We start from the raw sequence: 26,024 nt of genomic DNA on the forward strand, positions 1-26,024 counted from the left end.
GGCCGGGCACGGGCACGGGCACAGGAACGGGCACGGAACGGGAACGGGCACGGAACGGGAACGGGAACGGAGCCGAGCGCGCCCGCACCTGCCGACCGCCCGCGCCGCACCTGCCGGGCGGGGCGGGGAAACGCGGCCACCTCTGCCCGCTGCGCTCCGCCCCTGGGCGGGGGACGGGACACAGCCCGGAATGGGACACGGACCAGGAAAGGGACACTGTGCCCAGAATGGGACACGGACCACGAAAGGAACACTGAGCCCGGAATGGGACACGGACCAGGAAAGGGACAATGAGCCCGGAATGGGACACGGACCAGGAAAGGGACACTGAGCCCGGCATGTGACACGGACCAGGAAAGGGACACTGAGCCCGGAATGGGACACGGACCAGGAAAGGGACACTGAGCCCGGAATGGGACACGGACCAGGAAAGGGACAATGAGCCCGGAATGGGACACGGACCAGGAAAGGGACACTGAGCCCGGAATGGGACACGGACCAGGAAAGGGACACTGAGCCCGGAATGGGACACGGACCAGGAAAGGGACACTGACCCCGTAACGGGACACTGAGCCCGGAATGGGACCCATAGTGGGACATGGACCAGTAAAAGGGGACACTGAGCCCATAGTGGGACATGGACCAGGAAGGGGGGACACTGAGCCCGGAATGGGACACGGACTAGGAAAGGGACACTGAGCCCGGAATGGGACACGGACCCACAGTGGGACATGGACCAGTAAAAGGGGGACACTGAGCCCATAGTGGGACATGGACCAGGAAAGGGGGACACTGAGCCCACTGTGGGACATGGACCAGGAAAGGGGGACACTGAGTCCACTGTGGGACATGGACCTGTGAGGGGTGGGGAGCAGGACACGGGCCCCGGGAAGGAACACAGACCGCGGGAAGGGGGGACATGGAGCCCGGGAGGAGAGACGGAGCCCAGAATGGAACACGGACCGCGGCAGGCGACCGGGCCTGGCGGGACAGACCGGCGAGGGCGGCGGCCACACCTGAACAGGCACTGGGAGGATGCTGTTGGCTGAAGGCACCAGAGGGCACCTGACCAGCCGCCAGAAACGAGCCCGCGGCCAGCGCTGCAGCGGCTAGAATACCGCTTTGGGAACTTTGAATAAAACATTTAACGCGAAAAACATAGCAGATATTTTCACGGTCATGTGAGTGCGAGTTAGCTACAGTAAGTACGGTAGGCATAGTCGGCGCCGTACTCTGGTAAATACGGTAGAGCCCCGGGCTCGCGCGCTCCGCGGGCGACAGCGCCCCCTGGCGGCGGCGCGCGCCGGTGCCCCGGAACAGGAGACCGATGGGGGCGCGGCGCCGTGCGCGAGACGTTCCGGGGCCGCTGACGTTTGCGGCGAGGAGCGGCGGGGAAGGCTTTGAGCGGCGGACCGGCGGTGCCAGGTGAGTCCCGGGCGGGCCCGGAGCGAGAACCGGGCCCGGAGCGAGAGCCCGGCCCGAGAACCGGGCCCGGAGCGAGAGCCCGGCCCGGCCCGAGAACCGGGCCCGGAGCGAGAGCCCGGCCCGGCCCGAGAACCGGGCCCGGAGCGAGAGCCCGGCCCGGCCCGAGAACCGGGCCCGGCCCGAGAACCGGGCCCGGAGCGAGAGCCCGGCCCGAGAACCGGGCCCGAGAACCGGGCCCGAGAACCGGGCCCGGAGCGAGAGCCCGGCCCGGCCCGAGAACCGGGCCCGGAGCGAGAGCCCGGCCCGAGAACCGGGCCCGGAGCGGGGCCCGCAGCTCCGACACCCGGAGCGGCCCAAGAACCCGCCCCGGCCCGGCGGGGCCGCTCCCGGTGCCCGCTCCCCGGTGCCCGCTCCCGATGCCCGCTCCCCGTGCTCGCTCCCGGTGCCCACTCCCCGTGCCCGCTCCCGGTGCCCGCTCCCCGTGCCCGCTCCCCGGTGCCCGCTCCCCGGTGCCCACTCCCCGTGCCCGCTCCCCGGTGCCCGCTCCCCGTGCCCGCATCGCGGTACGAGCGGCTCCGGGGCCGGGCAGGCCGGGCTGAGCGTCGGGCCGGGAGCCGGTGCCTGCGGGAGCGGGGCGCGCAGAGCGGAGGCAGAGGCGGCGGGACGGAGCGCAGCGGGTTAAGTGCGAGTTAACAAACCAGGTTAAGTGCGAGTTAACAAACCAGAGACAACCGCCGCAGCCCTGCCTGGGATTTCGCTCTGAAACAAACCGGTTGGGCTGCCTGCCGCTAATTTGAAATAGCGCAGGGAATGGGAAAGAAGAGACGGTGGGATTGGAAGTACTGCGAGTATTGTCCACACATGGAAAGATAAAATGTGGTTTAGGAAAGGAAAGGTGGTTTGTTAACGTGATGTCGGCAGCAGGAGTGAAATAAAATGAGCGGGTAAAATTTTGTGTCTAATTAGATCTTGCAGATGCAATGAATGTAAAGATTAAAGGCTAACCCACCTTTGGTTGGGAAGATCTCCCGACTGGTGTTTTCTCTTGGGAAGGGATTTCAGTATCCGAGTCAACTGATGATTGCTTAGAACCACATACTTGGGTTTTCCTAGGAATTGAACTCTAGTGCAACTTGACAATTAAACAGGTGCTGTTGCCATACAAAATTTAAGAACAGCCTTAGGATAAACGGTGCCTCAGGTGTTAAATGGAAGCTGTGGATGGGTGAGAAGCAGCTGCTTCCCACACCTGGGTTCAGTCCCTGGCTGAGCCCAGAGCAGCTGTGTCACCTTTGCTGTTCGGGGTCCCTGCTGGCAGGGGGGACACGCAGGGACAAGGTGCTGCTGGCCTGCCTGGGTGGTTCCACGTGGCAGGAGGATCTTGATACCACCACAGCCACTGCTGGGGTGGAGTGGGAGTGGCAGGACACAGATGCATCAATAGTGGCACAGTCTGAACTGCTCTGCTGCGGGAGGAGTTGATTGCTTGTGTGGTTTGCAGTTTTACTAAAGAAAATCAAGCTGCAGTGGGCGTGTGTGTGCTTGTGGTTAGAACAGGCTGCCAGGGCATCTCTGGTTCCAGGAGCTCTCCAGTGAGATAGAAAACTCCTGGGGAGTTCAGGGCAGGCCACAGAAATGCTACAGTTCTGGAAAACAAGCCCTGAATAAGCTCAGTTTATCCAGGCACATTGAAGAGAGTTGAGGAGTGACTCAGGCACTCTGGAAATCCATGCCTGTGGGAAGTTCTCCCACAGCTGGATCCTGTCAGCCTTCCCAAAGCACACAGAAGGATCCAGTAACTGTGGCACAGCGACACAAATTCTGTTAAATGGGACTCAACTTCCCAGCAGTGGTGGAGGGTAATTACAGGAGGAGTTTGGGCAGAGGGGAAGGCTGTCAGTGATGGGAGCTCCTCAGCTGAAGGGTGTCAGTGCTGAAGGTGGGCTCAGAGCAGACTCCTGGGCATTCTTGGGGACCAGGCCAATTTGGGCAAGCAGTAGGGCAGAAACAATCAAATTTTAACATCTGGAGCAAAACCAGCAAAATGCATCTTCTGGAACATAAATGCTCCATCAGAAAAGCTCTGTCTGGAGTTCCTAAGGCAACAGTGCTGCCAGCAGCAATGCTGCCACTCAGCTGCACAGAGCTGTGCTGGTGGTTGCAGTTCAGCAGCGCAGACACTCCTCTCTGTTGGGGCAGAGGCGATGCTGCTCACGCGGAGCCCCTCAGTCAGTGTGGGGTGCACAGAGCCCGTGCAGGCACAGAAGGATTAAACTGAACACTTCAAATTGCTCATTTCCACTGCAAACAGCAACTGGCACAGCTGGAAATAGTGCAACTTGTGGGATTCTCCAGAGGCAGAGTGGAGAGAGGTGAGCTCCCTGTGCTGGGAGTTCTTAGCCTTCAGGTGGTGCAGAGGGATCCACAGAGGTGGATGCCTGTTCACAGAGGCTCAGTTATACTCAGACAACCAAAGCAGCTGCTCCTGTGAATAAATAATTTACCCAAACGTGCATTAAATAACTTGCTGATGTGTGTAGTGATGTAACCTGGGAGGAGAGGGAATGACATAGGGCACCTCTGGGCTAATGACAGAGATATTTCATTGGAATTAAGAGTGTTCTTCTGAGCTGAGCTTTAGTAATTTAATTCAAAAGCTAATTACTGAATCTGTGTAATATATCTTTAAATAAAAATATATTTTTTGTAGCTCTCTGAGGATTCTTGGTGCTCTGACAGACTCCTCAAGCAGCTCCTTTGGTAACCAGGGGCACTGGAGGGAGGGCTGGTCACAGAGGAACTGAGGAACAGAAACAGGACAAGTGCCAAGGGCTGAACATCCTGCAGATTCACATGTTCATCTCCAATCTGAATGAATGTGTAATAAATTGATACACTGTTGGAGGAACTATGGCAGATGTCAGTGATAAACATCTGAAAAAATCTTTCAGAAAAACAAAAGAAGGGGGTGTGCATATGTGGGCTATTGGAAGTCTGGAAAGCTGTTTTCCCAGGGGATAAAAGTCTTTGACTCTTTTGGAATACATGTGGAGGCTCAGTGTTGCAGTGTGACCAAGTGGTATTAACTTGAGCCTGGCAGGTGGGAGCCTTGTCCAGGGGTTTGAGGTCAGGAGCAGCGTGTCCTTTTGCCACCTGTGCCGACTGAACTCCCTGCTGGGAGAGCTGGGGCAAATCCTGCTTTGTGGGCTGCAGGTGAGAATCAGGCAATAAACCCTGCTCGTGTGGTTAACAGCTTACTCAGTCTCAGCTTTGCCACTGCCTGGGCTGTCTCTCTGGGCACAGCCCCTCGTGCTGGCTCTGAACAGACCTGTTTGAGGGTTGAGGCAATAATTCTATCAAAGACATTTCTACAGCAGAAAAAAAATCAAGTGTTGCTAATTCTTACAGAATAATCCTCATTGCAGTTTCTTCTGCAAGGAATAGGTGGAAATGCAGGTAAAGAAAGATGAAGTGTTTTGGAATCTGGTCAGACCAGGAGTAGTTAAAAACTCTTCAACTTCTGTCTGATCACCTGTAACACATGAGGGTTTTGTGCCTTCTCTGACCCCGTCTCATGGACAAAGTTGTATATTCCTTGTACTTGGCACACTGAATGTGAAGAAGGAATTTGCTAATGAAGAAAAAGAGATATAAATAAGAAGAATGGAAGAATTAAGCAAAGGAAAAAAAGTCAAATTTCTGTTGTGTAAACAGTTGAACAGTAACAGCCCAGAAACCAATTTGAAACGGACATGTCAGGAGTGGTCCTGTTGGTGTCCTGCTCTGGGGCTGCTGTCCCTGCAGGTCATATCTGCCCCTGCTTGTCGTGGTAGCAACTGATATAAAAAACGCATCAAAGTCTCTTTTTCTTGTCATAATATCCAGCCCAATTCTCTGCCCAGTGCTTCAGTCCATCTCTGAGTCTGTTTAGGAGAGCAAAGCTGTAGATTTGTCTGCACAGGTGAGCTCTGGCTCCTGTGCAGTTGCTGGGCTGGGCATTGCTGTGATTCTTGTCCCACGCTACTGAGCCAGGGCAGGAGACACTCCAGCTCTACATAGATTTAATGCATTTAAATCATTTCCTCTTTATTATACCTCCAGCTCTGCCAAGATGGCCACATTTCATGTTAAGTCTAAATGTGTGTCTGCTGTCATTTTAGACTCTTTTGATTAATGTAACACTTTTTTTTTTGCTTATTCCATGGTTTGTGATACCCATTGTGATTTGTTCTTGGCTGTTGCTCATCTTGCCTTCAAAAGCAGAGTGCCTAACAAGGGGTCACCCCTACAGCTCTGCACACAGCTGTGGTTCACTTACTCATTTCAGGGATTAACTTGCTCTTGCCTTTTTTACAGTTTTTATTCTGTGCTGAATAGGACTTAGGTCTGGTTTAAAAGAGACTGTGTAATCATTTTTGATTTTACACCAATGCACTGAGCCTTGTTTGGGTTACATGTTCATGAAAGAAAAGTCTCTTTTTCAAAATAGCCAGGACTGCCTGCCCACTGCTGATCTTTGTAATGTCAAACTCTGCCTGAATCTCCTGAAGGAATAATCTGTTTTGTCAGGAAGAATTGGCTGGAATGTAGCAGTGCTGTGAGGAATGTTTGAACATGTGAGCAAGCACACGGGAGGGACTCAGCACTGCTTGGGAAGTGCTGGCTCTATCAGACTGCTCCACGTGGATTCCTCAGGTTATACAATTGCCTGTACAGTTTTGGAAAATATTCCTCAGGGACTTGAATCTCCCAGTGTTTGAAGCTGAAAGGAAATGGGTTTGGCTGTTTGAGAAGGGCAGTGCAGTTGGGCTGTACAGGCTCAAGCTGCAGTTTCAGCTGGAGCAGGGCAGGTTTTTGTTACCTGTGCAGCTGAGGGTGGTGTTGTCCAGGGCTGTTTGTGAGCAGTGGTGGCCACTGGGCCATTGCAGGCATGGAGTGGAGCTTTCCTGGAGGTGCTGTGCTTGTTGAAGTGGATAACCTGTGTGGGTCAGGGTGCTGGTTCCCTGCATTGCTCATCACATTGATAAGGTCTTAGTCTTTGGTGACCCAAATGGAATCACAGAATCCCTGGAGCTGGAAGAGACCCACCAGGATCACCCAGTGCAGCCCCTGGCCCCGCCCAGACCCCCCAACAACCCCACCCTGACCATCCCTGGCAGCGCTGCCCAAAGGCTCCTGGAGCTCTGGCAGCCTCGGGGCTGTGCCCATTCCCTGGGCAGCCTGGGCAGTGCCAGCACCTCTGGGGGAAGAACCTTTCCTGCTCTCCAGCCTGAGCTGCCCTGGCCCAGCTCCAGCTGTGCCCTGTCCCTGTCCCAGAGCAGAGCTGGAGCTGCCCCTCCCCTGCCTCCTGAGAGGAGCTGCAGATTTCTCTGAGGTCTCCCCTCATTGCACCTCACAATCTTATTATTTACAGTAAAGGTGCTTTGCAAGAAGTAAAAAAGTTGGCAAGTATGTGAGATGGGTTCAAGGAAGAATGTGCTGCTCAGCAATGTCTGTCTGGTGGCCTGCATTAGCCAGGTGCCTGCTGTGGGGCTGAGGTGTTGAGCTGCCAGGTGTACAAGTGCTCACAGGCCTGCTTGCTTCCTTGCAGACCCTGGTGGCAGCAGGGTCCCCCAGACATCGCCCAGCAGCTGACACCTCCACCATCCTCTCTCGGGGTTTGCCCCTTGGGCTGAGTTTGCCAGGTCTGTTCAGAGGCTTCTGACACACATCTGGCAGGATGGGGGCAGTGCAGCTTCAGGAACTTCTGCCCCTTTCCATTCTGTCTTGTAGGAGCTTGGAAAAGGACCATTTGCACCTTCTGCTCCCAGCTGGGATGTTGGGGGGCACCTGAGTGGGATGCCTTGGTGCAGGATGGAGGGAGGGAGGGGACAGGAGCTGCTGTGACTCTTCTGAGCCTACACTGAGCAGCTGTGCTCTCCTGGCATAACTGTGGGTACAGCTTCAAGGGCAAGGAATAGCCCCATTCTGACAATGTGATGCTGAGATTATTAAAATTGAATTTCTGTTCTGAGAATCAGTGTGGGACTTGTGTCTCAGTAAGAACTTTTCTGGTTTGCAGGATAGTTTATTCGTTTATGTAGGTGGGTGAAAGGGAACTGGGCAATAAACCATGTGTCTGCTGTATGAACTTGTAACCAGTCCTGTTCCACCACTGCAGCTTGTGTTACTACTCTTGGGTGCAGACCAAATAGTCAGTATTTTATGGTACACCAGTGTATTAAGGAATATATTCAAGGAAATTCCATTTTGATTTGTGAACTTCATTGATTATATTAACTTATTTTTGTGATTATATTAACTTAATTTTGTAAAGTTTGATTTAACTACATTATATGTTGAAAAGTCACCCATCAATTCCTTACAGATGGTGTAAAACTCAGTTTATCTTAAAAAGCTGTACTGGGTTAACTTCCATCTTATTCAGTATCCTTTCTTCTCTTGGAATGGGATAACTGTGAATTCTCCCATCTTTCTCTATAGTCCTGCTGCTTACTGAGGTATTTACCAAAGAGGGCTTGCACAGTGCAGGGCAGTATAAAATACCTGTGCAGGAGCAGTCACCAGTTAGTGTCTGTCATCTGCTTTCCAGTTTTCAAGCGGAGACAAGGCTCATTCAGTTTTCCTGTGTCCCTGTGTGTGAATGCAGCTGCAGCCTCGTTAGAGGGCACTCTGGAATCACCCAGGGAGCTGAGCAGCCACAGTCCCCAGCAGCTCTCCAGAGAAATCCTGCTGCAAACCTCCTTTCCCCCGGAGCAGAATGGGAATTGGAGCTGGATTACCCTGGCTACCGGTGATCCAAGGCAAGACTGCCTGTGCTGCGGGCTGATTTCATGCTTGTGCTCTAGGTGGAATGTAGCGACAATTTGTTAGAGAATTCACTGCAGTTTTCCAAATGTGAATCAATGACCTTGATTTTCTCATGGCCTTTATCCCATAAACTGTCCTGATCCTAAATCTATATCCATTTTGGATATTTTTTTCGTTGCTATTGTCTTTAAAAAAGTAAATCCTTGATAAAAATAGAAGATGGTTCAGAAACCCTTGGGTTTTAGTACCATCCCTTCCACCAGTTTTATCTGTGCCTTTGACAGTTCGTTGTGTCTCATTTCACTTTCCTTGTGTCAAAAAGAGGATAATGATTTTTACCTTGCATGAATTAATCAATATATATAAATATATAAAAAAATATATATAAATGCGCTTTGAAATCTGAAGAGGTTTAGAATTTTCTGAAAACATAATTCAAATATTGAACAAAGCAGGAGTCAGAGAAGTGAAATTTAAGACCACGATTATTGTTCAACTGCTTTCGTTGTGCTTCTGTTCTGGCAGGATTATAGAGCCAGATCATTTGCATTACTTTGATTTCCCTATGTTTTTAGTTTTTTGTCCAAGGAACGGCATTTTTATTTGCAGGAGTCAGATTGTCTGTAAACACAAACATAATCTCACCTTTGTCCAAACACACCTTGTTTTGCTTTTACAAACCAAAGCAAAGCAGTGGGACCCAACAGCAGCGTTCTGAGCAATTAGCAGTGACTCAGCCCGGCCTGGGGAAGCTGGGCAGGAGCCGGGCGGTGTTCCCTGGGCTGGAGCCTTCCCTGCAGGGCACAGAGCTCACACTGAGCTCCCAGAGAGCTCCCAGAGAGCTCAAACACAGCTCAGACTGAGCTCCCAGAGAGCTCAAACACAGCTCACACAGAGCTTCCAGAGAGCTCAAACACAGCTCACACAGAGCTCACACTGAGCTCACACTGAGCTCACACTGGGCTCACACTGAGCTCACACAGGGCTCACACTGGGCTCACACAGAGCTCACACAGAGCTCGCACAGGGCTCACACAGAGCTCACACTGAGCTCACACTGAGCTCACACTGAGCTCACACAGAGCTCGCACAGGGCTCACACAGAGCTCACACTGAGCTCACACTGAGCTCACACTGGGCTCACACTGAGCTCACACAGGGCTCACACTGGGCTCACACAGAGCTCACACAGGGCTCACACAGAGCTCACACTGAGCTCACACTGAGCTCACACAGAGCTCACACAGAGCTCACACTGAGCTCACACTGAGCTCACACTGATCTCACACAGAGCTCGCACAGGGCTCACACAGAGCTCACACTGAGCTCACACTGAGCTCACACTGAGCTCACACTGAGCTCACACTGGGCTCACACTGAGCTCACACAGGGCTCACACTGGGCTCACACTGAGCTCACACAGAGCTCGCACAGGGCTCACACAGAGCTCACACTGAGCTCACACTGAGCTCACACTGGGCTCACACTGAGCTCACACAGGGCTCACACTGGGCTCACACTGAGCTCACACAGAGCTCACACAGAGCTCACACTGAGCTCACACTGAGCTCACACTGATCTCACACAGAGCTCGCACAGGGCTCACACAGAGCTCACACTGAGCTCACACTGAGCTCACACTGAGCTCACACTGAGCTCACACTGGGCTCACACAGAGCTCACACTGAGCTCACACTGAGCTCACACTGAGCTCACACAGAGCTCGCACAGGGCTCACACAGAGCTCACACTGAGCTCACACTGAGCTCACACTGGGCTCACACTGAGCTCACACAGGGCTCACACTGGGCTCACACAGAGCTCACACTGGGCTCACACTGAGCTCACACTGAGCTCACACCGGGCTCACACTGAGCTCACACCGGGCTCACACTGAGCTCACACCGAGCTCACACTGGGCTCACACAGAGCTCACACAGAGCTCGCACAGGGCTCACACAGAGCTCACACTGAGCTCACACTGAGCTCACACAGAGCTCACACTGAGCTCACACTGAGCTCACACTGATCTCACACAGAGCTCGCACAGGGCTCACACAGAGCTCACACTGAGCTCACACTGAGCTCACACTGAGCTCACACTGGGCTCACACAGAGCTCACACTGAGCTCACACTGAGCTCACACTGAGCTCACATTGGGCTCACACTGAGCTCACACTGAGCTCACACTGAGCTCACACAGAGCTCACACTGAGCTCACACTGAGCTCACACTGATCTCACACAGAGCTCGCACAGGGCTCACACAGAGCTCACACTGAGCTCACACTGAGCTCACACTGAGCTCACACTGGGCTCACACAGAGCTCACACTGAGCTCACACTGAGCTCACACTGAGCTCACATTGGGCTCACACTGAGCTCACACTGAGCTCACACAGAGCTCACACCGGGCTCACACTGAGCTCACACTGAGCTCACACAGAGCTCGCACAGGGCTCACACAGAGCTCACACTGAGCTCACACTGAGCTCACACTGATCTCACACAGAGCTCGCACAGGGCTCACACAGAGCTCACACTGAGCTCACACTGAGCTCACACTGAGCTCACACTGGGCTCACACAGAGCTCACACTGAGCTCACACTGAGCTCACACAGAGCTCACACAGGGCTCACACTGGGCTCACACTGAGCTCACACAGAGCTCACACTGAGCTCACACAGGGCTCACACTGGGCTCACACTGAGCTCACAGTGAGCTCACACTGAGCTCACACAGGGCTCACACTGGGCTCACACTGAGCTCACACTGAGCTCACACAGGGCTCACACTGAGCTCACACAGGGCTCACACTGAGGTCACACTGGGCTCACACTGAGCTCACACAGGGCTCACACTGAGCTCACACTGAGCTCACACTGAGCTCACACTGAGCTCCCAGAGAGCTCGCACAGGGCTCACACAGAGCTCACACTGGGCTCACACTGGGCTCACACTGAGCCCACACAGAGCAGGGACAGCTGTTCACAGGGCACAGGCTGGCTGGCTGGGCAGCTCCTTCCAGGCTGCCACGTGTGCCCTGCCAGGGGCAGCTTTATTGTCTGTAGGGTAAGGACAGCAAACACTGTCCCCAGGAGGGTTCATCAAAGCAGGTTCTGTGCTTCAGCCAGGAGACAGCTCTTGCTTTGGACTCCTGAATCACTGTGCTAGGCTTCTATGAATTCTGTTGGCCATGAGACTTCATTCTCCAATCAAAGCAGAGTAATAAGAAAAAGTCCTGGTCAGGCCTTCTTTTTCCTCTCCTAGTTTTTAATCTCCACTTGCACTTTCCCTTTCTCTCCCCCCAGACTTGCCATCCCCTTGGTAGCTTTTTGGCAATGAGAGATTGCCTGCTCAGGGGTGTCTCAGGGACATTTCTCTCTCTCTCTCTCAGGATTTTTCATAGAGGTGCACAGAGAGAAAGAAAGAGAAATGTCCCTGTGACACAGGGGCTGTCCAGCATCCCTCAGTGGGAGAGCACAGGAGGAGGCAGCAGGAGCTGCCTGAGCCACATGGGTGGCTGCAGGTGTGTGGCAAGCAGCACCTGGGGAGATCCTGCAGCCTGTGAGGCAGCTGATGGCACAGCATGAGAGCCCTGCAGGCTGGGCTGGGCTGGGCAGCCCTGGCACAAAGGCACTCTGCACTTCCCAGCTCCCCTGCTCTCCTGGAGGGTGGCACAGCTGCTCTGGCAAAGGGAGTGGGTGGGGGACAGAGCAGCCCAGAGGTGATCCGGGCTAATGTGTGCCCCTGGATCCTTTCAGGGAGCTGGGAATACAGCAGCAGCAGAGGCTGGGATGGCCTCCCAGTGATGGCATCAGCTGCAATTCCTGAGCAACCTTTTATTTGTCTGGCTGGCAGATGGATTTTAAGAGGGAATGGAATACACAGGGACTCCTCCTCTGCAGAGATAAAACCAGTTGCTGAGCTTAAAGCATCTCCTCTGTGAGACTGCTGGGGATTGTGGTTTTTAATGGGTTTGAAGAGTGTTTCTTGTACTCTGGTGATTTCTGTAAGTGACTTCGGGGCTGACACTGTGAGTGGCAGAGGCTTCAGCCAAAATCTTCACCTCTTTAGTGTTATCCTGCATCCCATATCCAGATCCCTCTTGTGTTTTATTGCAGTTTGGATGTGCTAAAAAGTCGTGGTGATCCAGGAGCCAGGGACATTTCAGAACATGCTTAAGAGGAGCTCTACCTTGCTTCTAGGAAACACTTTCTACCAGTTTTGAGTAATATCTCCTCGCACAACATTTCTGTGGAACTGAAAGTTTTGTTTTATGGTGTTTTGGTTTTTGTCACTGTTTGAAGACAGCTGTGTTCTCTGGTGACATGGTTGCCTGAGTTGGCCAATGCCATCCCCACAGCACAAAGGGGAATTGTTAGATGCTTTAGTTCTGAAATCAGCTCCAGGTACAAATTAGATTTTTATCAACAAACGTGGTTGCAGTACTTAGACTCATCTATAGTTACAGTTCAGAGTTGTACTCAAGTTCTGCCAAACCCTGATTTTGGCTCTGGAGGCCCGGTGCTGATTCTGGGCAGTGTTTTGGGGCTGGTGATGTGACTGGGGTTTCTGAGCCCCTCCCTGCTCTTCACTGCCCAGAGTGACACTTGGACTGGGCAGGTTCTTGTGCTGGGCTCAGCAGCCACTGTGGGACAATTTGTGTGTGATAGGGGAAGGCAGCAATAGTGCAGAGTGTCTCCTGCTTAAAAAAAAGTGAAAAAGCTCCTGCTGATAGAGGTTAAGGGAACAAATGCAACTGTCAAAGCACATGAGAGGAGCATAATGGAGAAAGTTTAAATTTTGGGCAGTTTTCTACCAAATGTAATGATGTAATGGAGGAAGATACACTTATTTCTTTATTTTTTCTTTTCTTGTTTCTGTAGGAGCCCAATGGTGCTGTCTGACTGCCTTGTCAGAGGTTTAAGCACCAAAAAGTAACCATTTTTAAGTAAAGCAAATGCAAAACTTTGGATATATGCTTAAAACTAAACAGAAAACGAACAAACAAAAATGAACAAAAATTGAGAAAGTCTTTTGTGTACAATGTCCAAAACAATTTTAAAATACTCTTGTTCCATGCCTAAATAAATGGTTGTTTCAGCCAAAGATAAATCTTTCCTCATGATTTATTATACTAATCTGGATATAAGGCCTCTGAGCAGGATTGTCAGTTTATTAGAACAGCTTTCTTTCTCCTTTCAGATTTAATCCACATGTTGTATCAACAGAGCCTTTGCTCAGTTATGAGTTGTCTTTTTTTAAAATAATAATAAAAAAAGTGAAAACACATGTTTTTTAACAGCCTTATTATAAAGAAACCTAGGATGACATAGGGAGAGGTGATCATCAAATGGTGACTGTGATTTGTAATTTCAGAGTGGTAAAAGGGTGAAAAATGGCCATTTCCCCTCTGCCTGGGGCAAGCCTGGCAGGGACAGGAGGAGGCAGCATTATCTTTGGCCAGGATTTCCGAGGTTTTTTCCCCAGCTTGTGCAGTGATGCTAAACATGCTCTTTTTAGTTAACTCTAATTTCCTTCCTTTTTTTTTTTTTTTTTTTTTTTAAGGGGAACTTATCTAGAAGTGTATGTAATTCACATTTCCTTCCTTTCTGTCTTCCTCCCCTGTAGAGAAGTTCTTTCTTGGACCCCTCCTGTTTTCTAAATGAAGAGGAATTATTCTCAGGAAACTCATGAGTTTAGTATTATTCCTATACTTGGTTTTATGAGAAAACATTTATTGCGAGTATAAATGCTTGCTTGACACCTCCATGAGGGTTCAGAAGTGCACATGAGAACTGCTCAGTGAAGCAGCTCACCGAGTCATATGATGACAACCTTTGCTTGGCCCTGTCACCCCACAGTCCTGCAGCATCAGGAATTAGTCTGAAGCACCTCAGCATCTCCTGAACTGCCAGCTTGGGACCCAAATGTTGCCAAAAGCAGAGCAGTTGCAGTACTGGTGTTTTTGGTGCCAGTCTGGTTTCTTCCAGCTAGTGCTGGACTCCTGGCAGTCATCACAGTCCCCTTCATATCTCTTGCTCCTGCCTCAAGTGTCAATAGAATCATCTGCAGTGATGTGATTTAAAAAGAAGCTGCTAATAACATGTCTTAAAACAGAAGGAATTGGTCTGGCATTTAAAAATGTGTCATGAGCCTATTATACTCCTCAAAAGTATAGAAGAGAGTAAAACAAGGTCCACTCTTAAGTCTTAAATAGTAAAGGGGAAAAGAGGGTTGTGTCCTTGCTGCCAGAGGCAGATGCAGGGATAGCCTGGCAGGGATACTGGAGCTCTCTGGGGAAAGAGAGGTCCTGCTCTAACAGATAAATCCCTTGGACCATCTTGAATCATGGAACTTCAGACTGGTTTAGGTTGGAAAGGACCTTGGAGCTCATCCAATGCCACCCCTGCCATAGGCAGGGACACCTCCCACTGTCCCAGGCTGCTCCCTGTCCAGCCTGGCCTTGGGCACTGCCGGGGATCCAGGGGCAGCCCCAGCTGCTCTGTGCACCCTGTGCCAGGGCCTCACCACCTCACAGGGAAGAATTTCTTCCTAATGTCTTAATTTAATCCTACCCTCTGGCAGTGTGAAGCCATTCCCCCTTGTCCTGTCACTACTTGCCTGTGTAAAAAAAATCTGAGTTCCTCCTTTTTACAAGCCTTCTTTAGGCCCTGGAAGGAGCTCTAAGGTGTCCAAGGAGCTTTCTCTTCTCCAGGTGAACACCCCAGCTCTCCCAGCCTGGCTCCAGAGCAGAGGGGATGCAGCCCTTGAATCAACTCTGTGGTCTCCTTTGGACTGGCTCCTGCAGCTCCAGGTCTTTCCAGTGCTGAGGCCTCCAAAGCTGGGCACAGCACTGCAGATGGGGTCTCCTGAAGGCAAAGCAGAGGGGGAGAAAAGAAGACAGAATCCTCAACAGCTTGTGCAGACCCTCAGGACTGGCAGCACCTTTTGGTGGGAGTCAGACTGGTCTGGCTTTGTTAGGGGCCAGGCAGGGCAGGCAGTGCAGGCAGGGCCAGGCAGTGCAGGCAGTGCAGGCAGGGCAGGCAGTGCAGGCAGGGCCAGGCAGTGCAGGCAGGGCCAGGCAGTGCAGGCAGTGCAGGCAGGGCAGGCAGTGCAGGCAGGGCCAGGCAGTGCAGGTAGGGCCAGGCAGGGCCAGGCAGTGCAGGCAGGGCCAGGCAGGGCCAGGCAGTGCAGGCAGGGCCAGGCAGTGCAGGCAGGGCCAGGTGGGGCCAGGCAGGGCAGGCAGGGCCAGGCAGTGCAGGCAGGGCCAGGTGGGGCCAGGCAATGCAGGCAGGGCCAGGCAGGGCCAGGCAGAGCCAGGCAGGGCCAGGCAGTGCAGGCAGGGCCAGGCAGGGCCAGGCAGAGCCAGGCAGGGCCAGGCAGTGCAGGCAGGGCCAGGCAGTGCAGGCAGGGCCAGGCAGAGCCAGACAGAGCTGTGCCAAAGCAGCAGCCTGTTCCTATGGGGCAGCTGAAGAACAATCACCCCCTGGCTGTGAACTGTTGGAGTGCTCCTTGCTCAAGAAGGAAAACATCTCCTTTGGGCCTGGCTGTGGAATGCAGACTGTGGGTTGGGTTTGTTTCTGTGCACACTGGCCTTGTGTCACTGCTGCTTTTTTCTCAGGCTGAGCATACCTCTCCAATGTAAGATAAAGGAAAGCACAGATCTTGTGGTTTTGTGTGAGGACTGGACTTTCCAAGCTCTCTCAGAGTCTGCCTTCTAGCATCTGAAGTTCTCCATCCCTTGGTCCTACCAGGTGCTCAGTTTAGGTTTGTTTCCTTTGCAGTGTATCCCTGTTCCTGATGGCTGCTGGCCCTATTGTTTCTTGGAATGGTCTAGAGTGGAATAATTTCCAGAGTAGTGGTAAATAAAGAGGACATTTGGCTTGCAAGAAAAAATGTCTTAATTGATGGATTTTGCAGGGCACTGTACTATGTTGTGCTTTCATCTACAATATCTTTGGGCAACCTCACCCCACTTTGAAGTTGGCCATTCTTTAAGCAGCTGATTGGAATGGAAAACTCCAGAGGTTTCTCCCAAACTAACTGACTCTGATTCTGTTTTCTTGTAGAGTTCTGGCAAAGATGTTTCTTTTGGCTTAATTTCCATCTCCCTTCCTTCATGTTCAACAGCTTTCATCATGTTCCCATCATAAACAGTTCTTTAAATTGAAGTGATGTGTAAACATCAGGAACAGTTTCTAAACTATAACATGAGTTTCCTTCCCCCATAGTTTAGACTTATTTTATGCTGCCATATTCAGATGATATGAAAAATCAATTTTCCTTTATTGCTATGTATTAAACACTAACAACCTTTTTTTTTTTTTTTTTTTTTTTGTCCTCAGAAACGTTTTACCATGGGGCAATAAAAATAATAGTTCTATAAAAATTAATGGGTTGTGTTTTCAAATTCAGCTTTGGTCCTGTGCACTCTTTGTTGGAAAGCTGCATGAGAAGGAAAGACAAAAAGAAAATAGCCTTGTTATTTGGGATCTATAAGATGATATTGTTACTGCCTTTTTAGTGAGTGTTGCATTTTTCTAAAAACTGGTGTTTAGAGAAAGATACTGTTTTTAAGGATAGTGGTAACTATTATCCAAACACTTTAGCTCATACTTAACTTCATGCTGTACAGAATTTTGCTTAAAATTTCAGCAGTTGTTTAAGTTGCTTTGACTGGTAATGGACCTAGTAATGTGTGTTACTGCTGCAGGAGCTGTGTGCTGGGCAGGGGTTGCTGACAGTTTGCTGCCTCACCTGCTTTTAGAGTTTTATTCTGGGGGCAGGACAGGATGGTGGGGCAATTAAATGGAGTTCCATATACCAGAAGTATAATTTATCACATGTGTCCTCCAAACTGGAGCTGCCTGATCTCAGAGTTGCTGCCTGCTGTGTGCTCAGACCTTAACCTCTGTGTTTAGATTGCCAATGTGGTGCCAATTAGTGGGACTGGGATGCGGACACTGAGGAATATAACTCACTTCACATGGGCTGCCAAACAACTAGCAGATGTTGAGCTAATGGGTCTTGGCTACTACCAGCCTGACTTGGATTTCAACCCAGAGGTGGAGGAATTTACTTCTCTGTCATTACCAATTCCCTTGTCCTGAGATTCAGGAATTCCATCAGCTTACTCTGGGAGATGATGTAAAACATTTCCCCTCTTCCTCAAACCTGTTCCCAGGGCGTCCTGAACGTTGAGTATTATTTTGATGTCAATTTGCCATCTTTGGTATGTGTTATCCTACAGGGTAGGCTTGATGATCCATAGAAAATGAGGGTGTGAGCTCAAACATACACTGGAATCCTGAGCAGGAGAGCTCTGTGTGAGTGTGGGGTGGGTCAGGCACTGTCCCTGCAGCCTGCTCAGAGCTGTGATGGAAAGCCTATCCTGGGATTCCTGTAGCTCCTTTGAGTAACAGAGGTGTAGGAAGTGGTGGGGTCTGGCTTGCTGGGGTCTTGCTTTTCTCTGTTCTCATGACTGAATATTGTACATTCAAGCCCTGCAAAATGTGTGACTGCAGGCTCCAAGTGTTCCTTCTGGTGCTGAGTCAGTGCTGGAGAGCGGCCTGGCAGGTTCTGGGTTTCTCTGGTGTGATTTAGAGGAGAAGGCAGTAGTTCTTACTCAAGTCACTTGGTGTGTTCAGCCTGGAGAAGAGGAGACTGAGGGGGGGCTCATCACAGTTACAACTTCGTGGTGAAGGGACAGAGGGGCAGCTCCAGCTCTGCTCTGGGACAGGGACAGGAGCCAGGGCACAGCTGGAGCTGGGCCAGGGCAGCTCAGGCTGGAGAGCAGGAAAGGTTCTTCCCCCAGAGGTGCTGGCACTGCCCAGGCTGCCCAGGGAATGGGCACGACCCCGAGGCTGCCAGAGCTCCAGGAGCCTTTGGCCAGCGCTGCCAGGGATGCCCAGGGTGGGATTTTGGGGAGTCTGGGCAGGGACCAGAGTTGGACTCTCTTGTGGGTCCTTCCAGCTCCAGGGATTCTGTCACAGAAGCACAAATACAATCAGGGAATCATTGTCTCCATAACCTCAGCAGCTTCAGGAACAGAGACAGGGAAATGGACTCAGCTGAAGGAACAGTAGCACTGAATATGGACTGGTACCTAAATCCCATTTCTTACCTCTCTGTACAGCCAGCTGACACATTTAATGAGTGTGTGCAATATTAGGGCTGATGCTTTTTGTTGTCTCTGCAGTAACTTTGTCTTTTGTTCTGTGAGGATTTAGCCTTTGACCTAAAAATGCCATCTGTGCCATTCTGTCCAGCATTCAGGTTTCCAGCAATTTCTTTACCTTGCTCATTTCCCACTGCAGTTCAAGGCAGTTCCCATAACAGGTGTTCAAAAAACAAAATCTTACTTAATGAGAAGTTTTCAGTTATAGCTTATTTTCTTACTGACATGCTGGTTTGAGGTGTCAAACATGATCAGCATCAACATCAACAGCAGGAGTTGAGTGATGGTTAAATAACTGTCGCAGCTATTATTCAGTGAGCAATGAAAATAAACTTCTTGCAAGGTCTTGTCATTTCTTGCTTTTCTTTGAGGTTCTAAAGAAACTGTTTTATTCGGAGATGTATTTCATTCTGAAATTCCAAAGAGAGCAGTTGTTTTTAATTCCTTGGTATGAGCAGAACTGGATCTGTTCTGTGGATTCATCTTTCTGGATGTTTATGTATTTATTAAGGACAACAAAATAGAAGCAATGCAAACAATTTTTCTGTATTTACATGATGAATAATAGCTAAATGCTAATTACCTTTCTTGAAGCATTAGCTTTCAAGCTTTCTGTAGAATAAACAAAGAAAACGCAGCATGATAAACCAAGCAATAAGCTGAAATACCTGCTTTTCGAGGTAGGAAAAGTATAGAATAATAAGGAGTATGGAGCTTTAAAACACCAAAAACAATGAGAGAAAACTGACACCCCAGTCCAAGAATGACTTCCTTGGGAAACATCTGGTGAAGGAATCTGGAGAGGAGAAGATAATTTTGACTTTCTTCTGGGAATTGTGCAGAATTGGTACAGAATTCTACTGCCAGTGAACACAGGTTTACTTAAAGATCCCGCAGAAGTAACCCAAGCCAAAAACTTCAGAGAAGTGAAACTCCTTGATCTGCAAAGGGAAAATATATCAGAATGAGGCAGCATGTTAAAAAGAAACTGAAAGGAGCAGTGACAAGGGTGAAACCTTTGCAGGGAACTGAAGCTGATTTCAAGGCTCTGTGCTGCAGAGGAAATGCCTCAACTCTATCCATTGCTGTGAGAGAGAACTTCTGATGTGAAGCAGCAGGGAAGGAAGGCTGGAGAGGCAGGGGCATCCTTCCAAAAGCTGAAGTCATGACCAAGTGAGGAAGATAGAAAAGAATAAACACTTTCAAAGGCTTTCAGAAAGTATAAAAAGTAACAGTTCTTTCCCAAATATGTTGGGAATAAGAAGTTTGTCCAAAAGCTTGAAAAAACCTGTGGAGACCAGGGTGTGAAAAATCAGGAAGTAGAGCAGAAAGAAACATTTAAGTTTCTGAGGCATCTACATTGTGCTTGGTTTCCTTAGCAGAACACATCTTAAACCCAACTACTAAATTAAGAATTTAAGAACAGAGTCAGGAATACCTGCCTGCAGGGATGAGAATGTCAGAGCCTAGGAAAGAGTCAGGAAAGGAACTGTTGAATAATTTAATACTTGTATGCAACCTTTCAATTAAAGTCTTCTCATTCCTATTACAAAATAGACAGGGCTGATATGATGCTAACTTGCAAGAGAGTTCCAGGGAGCCTGGGGAGCAGTAGACAGAAATTTGGCTTTGTATTGTGCTGTGTTGTCAAAAGAATAATATAGATCAGAATGAGCTGGCACTTGATTTTATATGGATATGGAGGAGTCAGCATGTCTTTTGTAAAAGGAAGTTGCACTTGAGGAATCTTCAAAGACAAACATCTGGATTTGGGTGTTCCAGTGTGTGTGGTGTCCTCAGATAGTCTAACAGCTCCTGACATGGTCCTTTGTCACAGTCCCTTAGAGCAACTGCTTTCCTGGGGATAAGAATGTTCTTTAGCAAATCAGCGAGTGGTTAAAAGGTGAGAAAAAGTGTAGCAGTGGTGGTTGTTCTAGTCAAGAGCAGTTACCATGAGAATGACAGGGGACCTGAGGGAGGCAATGGATGGGGAAATAACAAAGTCTGAGGGAATTCAAAGTTTTGGCATAGTCAGATTTAAAGCTGCAGAAGTACCTGCCCTCTTATCCTGTGGGATTGGAAAACAAACCAGCAGGTTAAACTTTGGGTCAGTAAATGTGGAGAAACATGTGAGAAAGCTATGGCTAAAGGAGGTACTGCCTCCCCCAGGAACACATCCTGAGACAGTTTGCAAATGCAGAACATCTGGGCCTGAACAAAGGAGTGGGACAAAAGATAAGCAGTTGTTCCCCATTTCTCCTTAATTCCCTAACCAAAATTATGTACATCAAATGGAAGGTCAGGAAAAAGAAAAAGAAACACTGCTTTGCCTGCTGAGTACAGTGTGGCACCTGGTGCACCATGACTCTGGTGCTGAGGGTTTGCAGGAAGTGCTTGGATCCATCCTTGGAAGAAAAAGTCAGCAAAGGCTGTGTTGTACCAGTACAGAAGACCTGGCATGTGGAAATTTTAAACTGCAGGCTGCTGTAGAGTCAGGGGATGAGGTGGGGACACAGCTCCCAGTTCTCTCTCCCTTAGGCCACTGTCTGAGGCATGGCACAGGCCAGGTGAAGGTGTGATCTGACCTGGGAAGGCTCCTCTTCAGTGCCTTATTCTCCTGAACTGCATTTTTTATTTCTGTGCTTGCCTGTTTCAAGCTACTCCCCTCTCTCTCAGATGCTCCTCTTACCAAAAAAAAAAAAAAAAAAAAAAAAAAAAAAAAAAAAAAAAAAGATGTTTTTTATTAAAATACACTTTTTTTTTTCACATAGTGCATTGAGTTTTCATGTGTGTAACTTCAGTTTATTATGTTTGTCTACAGACTGTTTGGACAGAAAATAGAGCTGCTGCTTAAGCATTTCCATATGTGTTCAGCCATATTGCTCAGCTATATTCTTCACCTAATGTAACTTGTAAAAATAAACATCTTTAAAGTGTTATTTTTATGTGTTGGTGAAGAGTTAATGGAATTAGAAAACGTTCCAGACCAGTGTCTGTCCCCACTGTGGGTTGTGAGGAGGCCATGTCATGTCCTGCTAGTTTTTAAGGAACCTACAGCTTCATGTCTGGGAATTTGAAGGCCAGTTAGCTGATCCCTCCAGGAGACTTTGCTGAACACAATCCTCCAGACATTTGAACACAGCACCAGAGTTGAACGTTCACAAGTTTTCCATTTATGAGAGAGTTGTTTATTAAAAGCGGAGAGAACAATCCAGCCCCTGCCAAGTACATGCTAGGCTTACACAGCCCTGCTGGCCTCAGACAGAATGTGTTGTCAATTCTGGTTTATTTAGGGCAGATTTGCAGAGCTGGTGTGTTGATATGACACGAGGGAGTGTGTGATAAGTCCCATCTGTGCAAGCTCCATTTCCTATAGGCTGCCTTGCACAGATGGTCTCCTCGAGGATGGTTTTAATTTCACACTTGAAGCTGAGAAAGCCAAGTTTGAGGAGATGTGCTGTAAGTTGATTAAGGCACTTGTAAACTCAACACAGATAAAAGTGTTGGTGAAGGGGTAAGTGGCAGGAAGGAGCAGTCATCTCTGCCTCCTGACTCAGCCCATGTCCCCCCATCTTTTCCCCTGGAGCAGGTAAAACTGCCTCATCTTTGGATTCTGTCTGGGGAATTGAACTGTTTTATCACTGCAGGAAGAAGTTACTGAGAGTCCTGTCATGGAGGATGTTTGCTCCTTGTCTTCTGTGTGAAAACATGCTTATTTGGGAATGCAAACTGTGCTAGGTCTCAATTTTTCTCCTTTCCAGTTCCCAGCTTTTCCATCACTGGTAGAAGTGAATTAAATAGGAACAGTGGGGTGAAGTTAGAAGAGCCCAGTACTGAAGCAAAGTCTGTGGCCTTTATGTACAAGAAGAAATCAGTCAGAGAATCCTGTAGAGTGTGGGAAGGACTTTGAGATGCTCCAGAAGGCTGTTGATTGTTTCTGGCTAAAGTTAGCCAACATCTCCTTGGTGTGTCTGTGTGAAGTACCAAAAGCAGGATGGAGACAAGCCTTTGCTAATCTTCTGTTGCTCTCTACAGCTCCCTGACAGGAGCCTGTGGGTCGGTCTCTTCTCCCAGGTGACAAGTGACAGGACAAGAGGAAGTAGCCTCAAGTTGTGCCAGGGGAGATTTAGGTTGGATATTAGGAAAATGTTTTTCATGGAAAGGGTTGTCAAGCATTGGTCCAGGTCTTTTCCCACCTCACTGAGTACATGGTGTGTAACGTTGTGATGTCGGGATGCTCCAGAAGGACCTCATGGAGTTCACTGTTGCATGGTGACCCTGTGGCAGTGTGTCAGGAGCATGTGGGACTTTGTTTAGGTTCAGCTCAGAGGTGAGACCAATAGATGGTCATCAAAATAAGAAAGAACTTGTATGATAATTCAAGTCACTTTTACAGATTTTAATATTTTTAGTACTTCCTTTGAGGGAAGCTGCCCAGAATGCCCAATAGAAAGAGAGATGCTCAGCAGTGAGGGAATCTGGTGACTTGGAAGAGTCTCCTCAAAGGAGTTATTACCAAAACCAGTTTGTTAGGATGGGGTGAGAGCCCTGGCCATGTTGGTGTGCTGGGTCTGCAGAAGATGTGCTGGTGCAGGTGCTGCTTTTTGTGACAGAGGGAGAGGCTTGGGTAACCTGTGATCTGCCAGTCCTAGGCTGAGGTCAGCCTTCAGCTGGAAACTGAGAACCTGTTGGTCAATAAAAAACAGACCAGGGTGGCAGAAGAAGCAAGGATTCAGATTCCCTGCCCTGGTGTGTGTTCAGGTTTGATGATGATGATGACAAGAGTGCAACAATGTTCTGTGGTAGCTGCTGGGGACAGGAATGACCTTCAAATGTCATCCTGTGGTCAGTATCTAGTCCTGCATTTTGGCAAGAAGGGCACAATGAAGGAAATCTGATCAGTAGCACCCTGTGACAGCAATAGCTGTGGCTGCAAGAGGAATTTAGGGTCCCCAAAGAAATTTAGGTTTGACCTTCTAGCTGTTCTTCACTGAGCAATTGCAAATCAAGGCTTTTCTGGGGCTCTCAACTTGGCCTGATTTTCAGAGATTTTAATGAGAATGGCAAAGCCACATCCGGGTATGGAAAACTTAGGTGCTTCAGAAATGGAGGAAATGCTTATGAAGGAATTTTCTCAAGTAATTCAGTCTGCAATTTCCATCAAGGAGATATCCGCTGAGATAAAGCTCTGTGAAGTTATGAGCAATTTCAGATCACAAGGGCATTACAATCCTTCTGTTGGGGTTCTGTAAGTCTGGTTTATAATGATTTCTGCCTTTTCTAGAATGAAAAATAGCTTGGAATCAACTTGTGTTCACATGCTTCAGTATTTGCCTTCTGCTGCTGTGCTATGTGTGTGGTGTGGTGTTTGGACTTTTTAGTCTCTTTTGGGTCCTGTTTTAAATGCCACCCCTTCCCTTGGTGCTGCAGTCCAGGAGAACTGCAGTGCTTAGGGTCTGTGAGTGATGCCCTGAGTCCTGCATGTCCTCCCATTGCCTGGAATGAGACCAGACCCTGTAGCTTGGATTAAGGGAGTGGGAAGTCCTGGGAGGGAGTAAGGTTGATATCTCCTGTGGCTCTGTGTTCCACAGGGCTGGTCAGCCCAGGATCTTTGCAGCCAGGAGGGATAAGTGTCTAGGGCACGAGTCTAAAAGGGCATGAGTAGTATCCAAAAATAAACGGTCTCCTAGAAGTGTGTGTCCTTTGACAACAGGACTAACTGGAGGAGATGTCTTAAACAAAGTAGAGGCCAAAACGAGGCAACATACCCTGCCAAAAAAGGACCTGGCTAAAACCAAATCAATGAATTCAAATGTTTCCATTTAGTAAACAATGGGAAATTACTTTCAGAGCAAAGTCCTTGAGAGCGCTTTCCCCATTTCCTGTCTCTTCTGGCATTGGTTTCCATTCCCTGTATTGTTGTTACAGCACTTGTCAAGGAGCTGCTGAGCTTTAACCATGGACAAACCAAACTCTGCCATATGTGCAAGGAGATTTGCCAGAACCCCCGAGGCAGAGTGGGGTGCAAAGCAAATATGCTTCATTTTTCCTTCCACCTCCCATCTGTGCTTACACAAAGCCCTGTGGGGATTGGTTAGACAGCCCTGCCTAGCAGGAGACAGGCAGGATCCTGGTGGCTCTGCTGCCCTGGGGATGGGGTAGGAGACTGTGGAATACAACAGGAGGCTGTGCTGAGATGATTCCAGTCCATTCCAGCTGACAAATCCTGCAATATCTCCTTAGCCAATGTTTTGCTGAAGTAGTTCAGTAGATGCATGTACTGGATCTGTTTCAGTGAGCCCAAGATGGGTTTTGAGGTGGAGGGGACACCCTTCCCTGGTCACCCGTGCATCTGTCAGTGTGACTTCAAGAACTGGACATGCCTGTGCTCTGGAAAAGATGGCTGAAGTGCTCTGTGTTAGTGAGGTGAGATCTGAAAGGAGATTTCTTGGGAGTTTTGGACCCATCCTTGCCAAAGTAATGGAATAAGCAGGTGTACACTGGTGCTCCTAAAGCTTCATTTATTTTTACTGTTCCTCTAATTGCCAAAGAGCAGCTGTCAGGTACCCAAGTGCCAATGAACCATGTGTAGATGGAAATTTAATTTCATTCTCTGGAAAACAGATATCTTCTATTTCCTGTTACTCATCCAGATTCTTCACATTACTAGGAAATATTTGTGCCATTTATAAGCATTAATAAACTGCTGCCTTGGATTATAGAGCATTCTTGAACATTAAAAAAATACAAAGGAACATAAAGAATAAAAAAATGAGAGTAGTATAGAGGTCTTCCTTCATTGATTGTGACTGGCACAAGTGTTGCTTGTCTTTCTGAGTGCTCCCCAGTGCACCCATCCTGCCTTCTGGAGCTGTAACAATGCAGCAACACCAAAGCTGCTAAATCACTCCATTACTTAATTTAATGATCGAGATATAGAGTAAATGCAGGATAGAAATAAAGTGTTTTTTTCAAATACCCACTTATATTTAACAGAGCAAGAGGAATGGAAAACACAATTAATGAAGGATATCAGATAGGTTTGAACCTGACCTAATAGTGCCCCCAAACCTGTGTTTCTTTCAAGTATTTTTTAACTTCAAGATTTAAAAGTAAATTTTGCAGATTGATGTGAGGTGCTTTGCTGGGCCTCAAGGAGCATAATGGAATCAGTGGGACATGGAAATTCTATAAATGTTTGTTTGACTTTCCATCTTTGCTCTGTGACAGTTGCACAGTCAGTTCTGGTTAATACAGTGCAGATAAAATGGAGACCAGGGCTTTTCGTATTTAACTCCTGGTTGCTGAAGATGAAGCCCTCTCTTGGAATTAGCTGTAATTTCTGGCAGTGTTCCTGCCCCACTGCTCGCTGTGGCCGGGTGCAGGACGTGGATGTTCCCGGCGCTGCCAAACCTGCCAAATTCCCTGGAGAGCCCTTGGCCAAAGAGCTGCTGAGGTTAGAAGGATATGGCTCCCTGAAGTCCTTTCCAGGCACATGCTCTCATTGTTCTTATAATTGGAAAGGAATTAAACAACAATCCATGCTGGTAGCAGACTCAAAACGCTTCTATTAGTTTGATATTTATTAACTCCTCAGGAAATAGC

The 26,024-nt window shown here is 49.0% G+C and overlaps 1 protein-coding gene across 4 annotated transcripts in view; it reads left to right on the plus strand.

The window, feature by feature from the left end:
- The first annotated feature begins 1,326 nt into the window (after window positions 1-1,326).
- The window catches only part of EXD3 (exonuclease 3'-5' domain containing 3), a 250,773-nt gene continuing 226,075 nt past the window's right edge, over window positions 1,327-26,024 (plus strand). For all 4 annotated transcript variants that reach the window (XM_021533676.3, XM_077787868.1, XM_077787867.1 and 1 more), the window contains exon 1: window positions 1,327-1,425. The gene's annotated coding sequence lies outside the window, so the exon portion shown is untranslated. The remainder of the gene's footprint in view (window positions 1,426-26,024) is intronic.

The sequence above is a fragment of the Lonchura striata genome, chromosome 22, assembly GCF_046129695.1.
Source record: "Lonchura striata isolate bLonStr1 chromosome 22, bLonStr1.mat, whole genome shotgun sequence".
NCBI classification, from domain to species: Eukaryota; Metazoa; Chordata; class Aves; order Passeriformes; family Estrildidae; genus Lonchura; species Lonchura striata.